This window comes from Octodon degus, unplaced genomic scaffold, assembly GCF_000260255.1.
Source record: "Octodon degus isolate 3935 unplaced genomic scaffold, OctDeg1.0 scaffold00035, whole genome shotgun sequence".
Lineage (NCBI taxonomy): Eukaryota > Metazoa > Chordata > Mammalia > Rodentia > Octodontidae > Octodon > Octodon degus.
The window spans coordinates 5,615,162-5,625,106 of NW_004524611.1; the positions used below are offsets into that span (position 1 = coordinate 5,615,162).

General features: G+C 47.5%; 1 pseudogene; it reads right to left on the reverse strand.

The window, feature by feature from the left end:
* Positions 1-7,859: 7,859 nt before the first annotated feature.
* LOC101579815 lies at positions 7,860-9,147 on the reverse strand (annotated as a pseudogene).
* Between the last annotated feature and the right edge of the window lie 798 nt (positions 9,148-9,945).

Genomic DNA, 9,945 nt, shown 5'->3' on the forward strand with positions numbered 1-9,945 from the left:
GAACAGGACTAGAGCGCCCCCTAGCCCGAGGGGTCCACGAGACTCACAGATCCAGGGGCCTCTAGACTGGGCCGGGCAGGAGAGGAGGTGGCAGACATGGGGAAGAAGACGGAGAGCAAATGGGAAAACGAATAGCTCTCAAAGATGAAATCGTGTGACCGTGAGGAGGAGTAATACAGGGGGATCCCAAAGCATTCAGATGGACTTTTTAAAGCATCATCTATTTTTGGAGGGCCGAGGAGACAGCTCAGCAGACTAAGCACCTGCGGAGGCAGGCGCAGGATCCGCAGTTTGATCTCCGGGACCACATGCTGCACTGGCTCCGGCCCCAGGCATGCTCTGCCAGCCACCAAGACTGGGCATGGTGGCACATGCCCGCAAGCCCAGCACTGGAGAGGCTGAAAACAGAGGATCACCAGGGGTCTGAGCTGCGTACTGAGACGATGCACCAAATATATATTAAAAAGAAAAAGAAAAACAATTATGGATTCACTACTTTTGGACTAGACAATACATCTACATGATTTGATCTTCAAAGACCACCAAAAAAATTATATATGCCTGTTCCCCGGCCTCCAGTCTCCCTCCTCAAATAGGGATCTGCGGGGGGCACACTAGAAAGGCCACCTCCATCCCCAGGGAGCCCCTGTCCCCTCAACATGCATGAGAAACTGAGGCAAGAGACCAAGGCATTGCAAAGCCAGGTGGGGAGTAGGCATACCCATTCATTACAAAACCCCAGGACATATGCACAAAACACTTCCCAAGTCCCTGCACATGGACTCCTCAAGAGAACTTGAACAGGCTTTTGATAGGATGGCCCAGACCTGAAGTCAGCCTCTGGAGTAGAAGTACAGACTGGACACTCAGCCCTAGCCCGGGGGTCCCGGGGCTGTCCACGGTGACCCACTCTCATTCTGTAGAGTGTACTTATTTCCTACACTTACTTGGCCCAAACTCTGCAGAACCTGTTTCACTTACTACTTTTTTAATACTTATTTTTTTTTTCCAGTACCAGGGATCGAACTTGGACCTTGCACTTGCAAGGCAGGCACTTATGCTGCTGAGCTATCTCCCCAGCCCTTCATTTCCTACCTTTAATACATACAAAATCTTACTACCATTTGCACTTGGGTTGACCAAGTGTCTTTGCTCAGAAGAAAAAGAAACTAGAAACCACCTCTACAAAGCAACTCCAGCATCCCAAAGTCCAGTCATAAAACTGCCCCATAAGCATGGCAGCAGTGACCACGTGGTATTCAGGCAGCACCCTGCTGCTGAGCCATTGGCTTGCTCCGAGGCTTTTGCTGGAGTAAACATCAATATCATTACAGGTACAAATGCACAAGAAAATCGGTGAGTTTCGCCTCTTCGAGTCCAAGGTCTGTGTATGGACAGCTTGGGTTGACAGAATTAGTTAAACTGCCTTCCACAAAGACTGCCCCAGGGTCTAACAACCTCTGGTGGGGTGGCTGGAGGGTCACCAGCCTTCGGGATTCCCCCCAGGGCTGGTGAAGCACACTTGCAGGTGTGTGAGGGTGGGTCACAGAGACGTGGTTTTGAGCCCTTTCTCTCTAGTTCGTTTTTTATTTATTTATATTTTTCCTTCATTTATGTATTTGGTACAGGGTCTCACTATGCATCTCAGATTCAGGGTGATCCTCCTGTTTTCAGCCTCTCCAGCGCTGGGATTACAGGCATGCACCACCAGGCCCAGACTTGGTCGCTGGTTCAGTGTGCCCAGGTCAGGGCCAGCACGGCACGTAGGGCCGGGAACTGAACCCTTCTCTTGCCCAAGCAGGCGCTTGCCCCCTGAGCTATCTCGCCGGCCCTCCTCTCTAGTTCTGTTCCCAGGTACTGTTTCACATTAACTATACCCTCACACCTTGCTGCTTCTGCGTTGGAGCTGGCTGACACGAACTGACTCCCCTGAAACCATGAGCTAAATGAAGTCTTTCCTCCTTTAAATTGTGGGTGGAGGGCCGGCCAAATAGTTCAGCAGATTAAAGTGCCTGCAGGTAGGCTCAGGGGCCAGGGGTTTCATCCCCAGGCCTGCCGGGCTGGGCCCCGCCCCTGGGGCATGCTGAGATGACAATTGAGACTGGGTGTGGTGACGTGCACCTGTAATCCCAGCTCTTGGGAGGCTGTAAACAGGCAGATCACTACCAGTCCGATCTAGTAGGGAGACTCTGAACACCCTGTGGATCCTTCCCTAAAATACAAAATAATTAATTAATTGTGGGTATAGGATGGTGTCGGGGCAACTGGAAAGCTTATGAATACACACCACCAAAGCAACATACCCAAGTTCCCCTTCCTTCCCATGCTTGCCATCCTCCCCATGTGGTGTTCCATCCCCTTTCAGATTTCTGCCAGCCTGACCAGGGAAGAGTGGTGGCATCTTCACTAGCTCAAATTATTTGTTTTATTTTGATGAACTCAAATACACTTTCATATGTATAAAAATCATTTCCAGAAGAACAAGCCTCTATTCACGCAGTATGCTTAGTGTTTGGCTGAGTCGAAAGGATGAAAATAGAGTAATTCTCATTTCTGCGTTAGTCAGCATGGTGGGTATATACGCCACTCACTGAATATAGGAGGAGAAAAGAATTGGTACAGATGTGAAAGAGGTGAACAGACAGGACAGGAGGATTTAGCAATTCAGGCAAGAGACTACGCTGATCAAAACTCTCCCAGCAGTAGAAATGACAAAGAAATAAGGAGTGAAAAAAAAAGAAAGAAAGAAGGAGTGAACACTGTAGAGAAGATGGATTTTGAGGACAGAAAAGATTGAGAAAGTGGAAGAGGGAGAACTACATATTCATCTTGAGTCCTGTGGTACAGGGTGAAAGGAATTCCCTGAGAAGAGAGATGCAACAGGAAACGCAGGTATTAGCAAACAGATTATGAGATTGGAATTAGGCCAGGGATCAATAAACAGGAGCAGAACCATAAATTCTTTTCTGGTGGGAGAAATAAAAGAATTTAAGAAAGAGACAGAAGGGAAGGAAAGAAGGTAGAAAGGGAAAACAATTACAGAACACGGTACTTTTCAAAACATCAGGCAAGGAAGGACCATGGCCCCTGCACACCAGATAACAGGAGGACCCCTGTGCCGTCCCCAACCCAGTGACCTCTGAGATATCCAGGCTGTAGCTCAAGAAGGGAATGTCACAGAGGCGGAGCTGAGAGGCCCAGGGCTCAAGTTGTCGGGATGTTTTACAAGGTAGAGTGCAAAGATCTGTAGAGGGTCCTACTCAGGCCTTTAGCTAACAACGGTCAGTACGGGTGTGAAAGAACTACGTGAGACCAGGGAAAGAACGACCTCGAAGGAAGTTTTAGATAAAACAGCATCCAGCACGGACAGAGCCCAATGCTAAGGAGCTGGCAGCATGCTTGTGCCCATCTGCCATAGTGCAAAGTTTCAGACGTCCACCATTCATGCAGCAAAACATCCACAGAAGCCTCAGTCAGTGGTGGGGATGTGCCTAGCCTTAGCCTACTCTTCTTGTCCAGTCCTAGCTTATGGGCAGGACTTACAAGGTTCAGCCAGGTTCTATAAAGAGAAAAGACTATTTAAGAACAAGATTTAATGCACTTACATGAATATAAAACACCCACCACCAACAGAAATTCACCATATCTGGCATTTGATCAAGAAATACTAGGCCTAGCCAGGAATATAGCTCAGTGGCATAAGCGCCTACCTGGAAAGCACAAGGTCCTGAGTTCAATCCCTGCTATTGAAAAAGAAAGAAAGAAATAGTAGGCATGCCAAGAATCAGGATAACACGGTTCACAAAGTAAAATCAGTCAACAAGAAGCATCCCAGAACTGCCACAGATATAATAAGCAGACAAGGATACAAAAACAGATAAATGGTTACTATCACCATATTCAAAAAGCTAGAATGATTCAGCATATTAGAGTATGAACACGGGGGTATTGAAAAGACTCATACTTAACTGTCAGAGATGAAAACTATAATATAGGATATAAAAAATGCATTGAATGAAATTAACAATGGCTTATCTATTCAAGTAGAAAAGAGAAATGAATTTGAATAAATAGTAATAGAAATTAATTCAAGTAAAGCATAAAAAAAAAACACTCAAAAATGAACAAAATAGCATGAGCCACAATGTCAAGGGGCCCCAGAAGACATGACGCTGGAGTCCCCAGATGGACAGCAGTGGAAGGATGGAGAGAAAAAAAAATTAGATAAACTGATGACCAAATATTTTCAAAATTTAATGAAAGCTATAAGCTCACAAATCCAAGAAACTCAGCAAGTGTCAGTGGAACACGGAGAAGAATGCACACGGGCATACAGTCACCGAAACACTCTCAACTAAAAGAATCCTAAAAGTAGCCAAAGAGAAATGACCGCAGACACAGGAAGGAAGAGCAAAATATGAAGAAGCCTACAGACGGCAAAGCTGCATCTTTGAAGTACTTGCCAGAAAACACAGCGGCTTGGGCATCCGAGCCCAATTCAAACAGCTTCCAGAATCAAAGAACACCAATTCTTGGCTTTCTGAACTCTTAATTTCACTCTATGAGTCACAGTGAACATTGTTTTTCTTTTCTTTTTTCTTTTTTTTTTTTTTTTTTTTTTTTTTTTTTGCAGAACCGGGCATTGAACTCAGGCCTTGCCTGGGAAGCGCTTACTCTACTGAGCCATCTCCCCGGCCCCAATTTTTCAACGTCCTCTGGATATTGCCCCTAGGATGGGGCAAATGAAGAAGCATGTGTTCAAGGCAGTCTGCTGGATCTCCCACCCAAGGGGAGATGCATGGCTCCTGGTGAGACCCCTTCAGTACCATCCCCTCCCCAGGGCCCAGGGCCTAAAGCCTAGACTCTGAGCAGGTGCCATCAGGAATCTGGGGCTCCCGCTCTTCCCCTTCCTTATTTAGGTGAAATCATGCTTCATTTAGGTGAAATTTACATAGTAAAATAGAAGTGAAATGTCAGTATGAATGCATTTAAACACATCTTGCAGAGGTATTCCACCAGTTAAGAGTAGGGCTTGATGAGCCCCACCCCGCTGGCACTGTAACCATTTTCAGGCATGCAACCTGGTGACATCAAGTACGTCCTGGATGCTGTACAACCTTTGCCACCATCTACTTCCGCAATGGTCTATTCCCCTGGAAAACACCATCCCTGGCCCGGCCCCAGCTCCTGATAGCCACTAGCCCTTGTTTTGTCTCTATGAATTGATTCACCAGTCCTCCCTATCCTGGTGTAATAGTTGACCCACGTGTCAACTTGAGAAGTTTAGAAGTTTAACTAAGCCACTCAGCAGAGAGCCAGGGTCCCCACTTTGTAAACACCCTCCTCATCCTGTGCAAGAGGAGGGCACTGAGATGGTGTGGCTACAAAGGACCCACCCTAGGACTGGTATCCTGCATGCAAATAAGGCAGAAAAAGATGCTTGCTCTCCCTTTCCTCCGCCCCCAACCCCAGAAGGGCAACACGAAGACAACTCTGACCAGGACCCTGCAGCTGTTGAGTGAAAGGCTCAGGGCATCTCAGGCTCCTCTGAAGTCACTCTGGAAGGTGACAGAAGCTTCCAGACTGTGGCTCACAGTGCACATCACTGCAGGGACACTGGGGCTGACCAGGCAAGATGTCATCTCTCAGCACTATTTCAAGTGATGTGGGCATCAGCCCAAAACCCAAAGCCAGGGTGGAGAAAGGCCCTTAGCTAGGGAAGGACCCCAGCGAAGTGACAACCCCAGTGAGGAAAGCCAAGTGACCTGAATGACTCAGTGCCAGCACTGAGTGAGGCACTGTCATACACAGCTCAGGAAAACTACCCTGGGCTGAGACAGTAGTAATAACCCCCTTCTGAAGCCTGGGGAATCCTCACACTCAGTGGGGGAATGAGCCCACAATGGAGCACTGAGCACAGTGATGCCATCTCCTGGACACCCAGGGGACAGGCCACTCCACAGTGACAACTCCTGGTTCCACTGAGGAGAGACAGCTGTCCCAGGTCATCCTGATGACCAGGAGCATCATCAGGGAAGTCAGTTGCGGTCCATGCAAAGGGACAGTTTGACTTGGGAAGCTCAAGGGTAGCGGCCAACGGCCAAAGCTTGACTTCCACCAGCCCAACTGTCACAGGTGATGCAACTTGGGCCGTGCAACCGTGCCCCTCCATCCACCTGAACCTGGGCATCACCCCAGGGCCAATCCCACTTCCATCCTTCTCAAAAAATAAGAAATAAGAATATCAAAGAGAATAAACCCAGAGCCCAGGCCCTGTGAGTGAGTGAGACGACCCAGGGTCCACGGATCCTGAATAGATCCAGAGTGCAGGCCTGGCGAGTTGAGTGAGAGGACCCAGGCCCGCAGGATCCTCATTCGACCCAGAGTGCAGGCCCGACGAGGAACCCTTCAGCAGAACTCCCTACAAAGAGGCTAGAGGCAAGACCCACCCAGCTGTTTCAGGAGCAGAACATCTTGCCAGAGTGACACAAAGGGTTCAACTCTGCTGCATGGAGCACAGAAGCCAGACCCAAGCCACACCCACCTGGAGGAATCTGAACTTCACAGATCCGGACCTGGTGCTAAGGTAATAACTCTATCTAAGCTCTACACCAAAGGTCAGAAGACAGTGGTATACAAAATGACAAAGAGAAGGAACAAAATGCAGTCTCAGTCCCTGCGTCCACCCAGTACAATTGCAGAAGACACTAGCGCTGAGGAAACTGGAAATCACACACCTGATATCTCCGAAATAATGGCGTTGAGAGTAAAGAAACAACTGCAGAAAGGTATAGAAGAAATCAGATCAGAAATAATTTCTGAACTAAAAAATTTAGTGATAACTATAATCAAAGAAGTACTAAGTGCTTCTTTTTTTTTTAAGTATGTTATAAAATTTATTCGTGTAAGCATCCAGACACTTCTAGGTGGGCAAAATGATATGCAGATTCCACTACAAGGTGCAACGGAAATCGTGTTGGGGAGGACATGACGTCGGGTGGTGGCACAGATCCAAACAGAGGTGAGACGAGAGCGCATCATCTGGGAAAGACTTAAAATAATAATTTAAAGCTTCATGAGGCAACAGATGATCCAATTTAAACACTAAGAAATAGTACCATCAATGAGAAAGGAAATCAACTTCTACATGTACCAAAAGGCTGTAGGGAAAATGAGGAAAATTTGCATCTGTTGAGGTACAAATAGGAGTGTTCCACAAGAGGAGCATTAATTATTATTAATGGCAAACCCTGCAAATATAAAATAAAATCCAAATCACTGGTCACAGAATTCAAAATGTACATGTAATAAAGGCAAGGCAGTAAGACTCAAGTTATGGCCTGTCGAACATTTACTCCACGGACACTGTCTACAGAAGCACCTGGCCGGGGAGTGCTCAGTGATCCCTGTGCGCGCCAGAGGGTTCTGTAAAAATGAGCTATGTACAAATCTGTACACCCATCCGCCAGGGCGCGCCTCAGCCCACGGGGAGCGAGCCACGGAAAGCAGGATACCTGAGGTTTCACGTCTTCAGTTGCCTGATCAGAATCCCAAATATACATTTCAGGGTTGGGGTTTTTTTTTAAAGATACTTGCCTTGAATATGGGCGCTATGGTTAAAATTAAAAAACAGTAATAAATAAATAAATAAATAAATAAATAAATAAAACAACCACTTGAAGGAGCTGACCCTCCCCGCCCATCCGAGAGGGTTGGCGCAGCTCCGGTGCGGTGAGGACGCTCCGCGTCCTGGTTGCGGCCCTGGTCACACCATCGGCAAAGGCTCTCGCTAACTTTTAAAAAGAAGGGAAGATGAAGAAGAAAACAGGAAAAACAAGACCCCGAACGCCAGAGGAATTTCAGTGGGACGATGTGTCTGAGATGCCAGGGCAGGCCTCCTCTGCCAGGTAGATGGCCCGCGCAGCTCTTCAATGGAGCCCAAGTTCCCCCCACACGCCTGACTCTTCTCCTTCAGCTCTGCGAACAGGGGAGAAATAATTGTTGCTAAACACTGAGAGAAAGGCCTCTTTGGGATGTCCTTCATCTTACTTCTTTCCAACTCTGAGAGCGGAAGGGCTCCATTCTCGAGATTCTTGGGGTCCTTCTCTTGGATAGTGAAGATCCAATCCCCTGACGCCTGGCCATCTGTCTCCTCTGCGTCCGAGTCCTCGGAGCTGGAGTCATCGTGGCTCTGCTCAGCCTTCTACCTCTTGTACCTGTCGATGAGCTCAGCCAGATAGGACGTCTTCTTGGCGTTGCGAATGATGAACTTGTGCTTCAGCAACGCCTTCGCTGTAGGTCTGAAGCTTGGCTCCTTGGTCAGACAGGCCTCCACAAGCTCCTTGAGGGGCTTGCTGTAGTTTCCCTCCAGTGTTGGGGGTTTGTTCTTTGGAATGAGGAACAGAACCTTCATGGGATGCAGCTCGGAGTGGGGCAGCTCCCCCCTCGCCAGCTCTATAGCCGTGATGTCAGAGACCAGATGTCCGCCTTCGAGTCATAGGCTGACTGTTTGATGACCTCGGGCGCCATCCAGAAAGGGGTGCCCACAAAGGTGTTCCTCTTTATCTGGGTATCAGTGAGCTGGCCAGCCACTCCGAAGTCAGCCAACTTCACCTCTCCATGTTCAGACAGCAGAACATTGGCCGCTTTGATATCTCTGTGGATCTTCTTCTCTGAGTGCAGGTAATCGAGTCCCTTCAGGATCTCTCTCAATATGGTGGCGATCTGAGTCTCATCTAAAGGACCAGGTTCTAACAGATCCAGTGCAGAGCCGCCACCAAGATACTCCATTATTATCCACAACTTCGTATCCTTCAGATAGGATCCATAGTATTTGGTTACCTATGGGCTGTCACACTGTGATTTCTTGCTGAATGTCTTCTATCTCATCCTCAGCTTCTTCCAGATCGATGATTTTTATGGCAACCACCTTCTGAGTCCGATTGTCAGTGCCTTTGAACACCTCCCCGAAAGAGCCCTTTCCAATCTTCTCAAGTTTTGTAAAAAGCTCTTCTGGATCTGCTTTCAGGTTCTGCATGCCCGGCAGGCCCGACTGCACCGGGGAGTGCGCCATGGCGCGGGACGGCGCTTCCTGGCCGGGCCGGGGTGGCGAGCAGGCCGCGGGGCCCAGCGGCGCGCAGCGGGCGGTGTCCCCATGCGCAGGGCCGGGACGAGCGAGGCCGCCGGGCCTGAGCCCACGCACTGGGCCGCCAGAGCCGGAGTCTAAGTGCTTCTAAAGAATACACTGATAAAAAAAAAATAAAAAAAATAGGGCAGAATATAAAAATGATGGAACCTCTGAATAAGCAATTTAGGAAAGAAATAGAATGTATGAAACAGGTTCAAAGTGATATACAGGAAATTAAAACCTCAATCACAAGCTGGCAAAACCGTTTGAGGGAAAGTGAAAATAGACTTTCTGACCTTAAAGACACCACTGCAGCTAGTGAAAAAGTAAAAAAAGATCTCTTTAAAACAACTAGAATGCAGGAAAAAATAATTCAATACCCAAGATGATGCAAAGATGAACAATGTGAGACTAATAGGCATCAATGAGAAAGAACTCAATACAAATGATATAAAAAGAATATGGGCAGAAGTCATAGCAGAAAACTTCCCAAATATGGGGAAACTATCTGACATTCACGTAACCGAAGCATATAGAACTCCGAATAGTATCAATCCAATGAAAACCACACCCAGACACATAATAATCAAGATCCCAGAAATTCAGCACAGCAACAGTATACTAAAAGCTGCTAAAGAAAAGAAACAGATCACATTTAAAGGAAAAACCATCAGAATAACAGCAGATTTCTCTTCACAAACCATCCAGTCAAGAAGAGCATGGAGCAAAGTGCTTCAAGTCTTGCAAGAAAACAAATTGCAACCCAGACTGCTCTATCCTACAAAATTCTCTTTCAAGTATAATGGAGAAGTGAAATA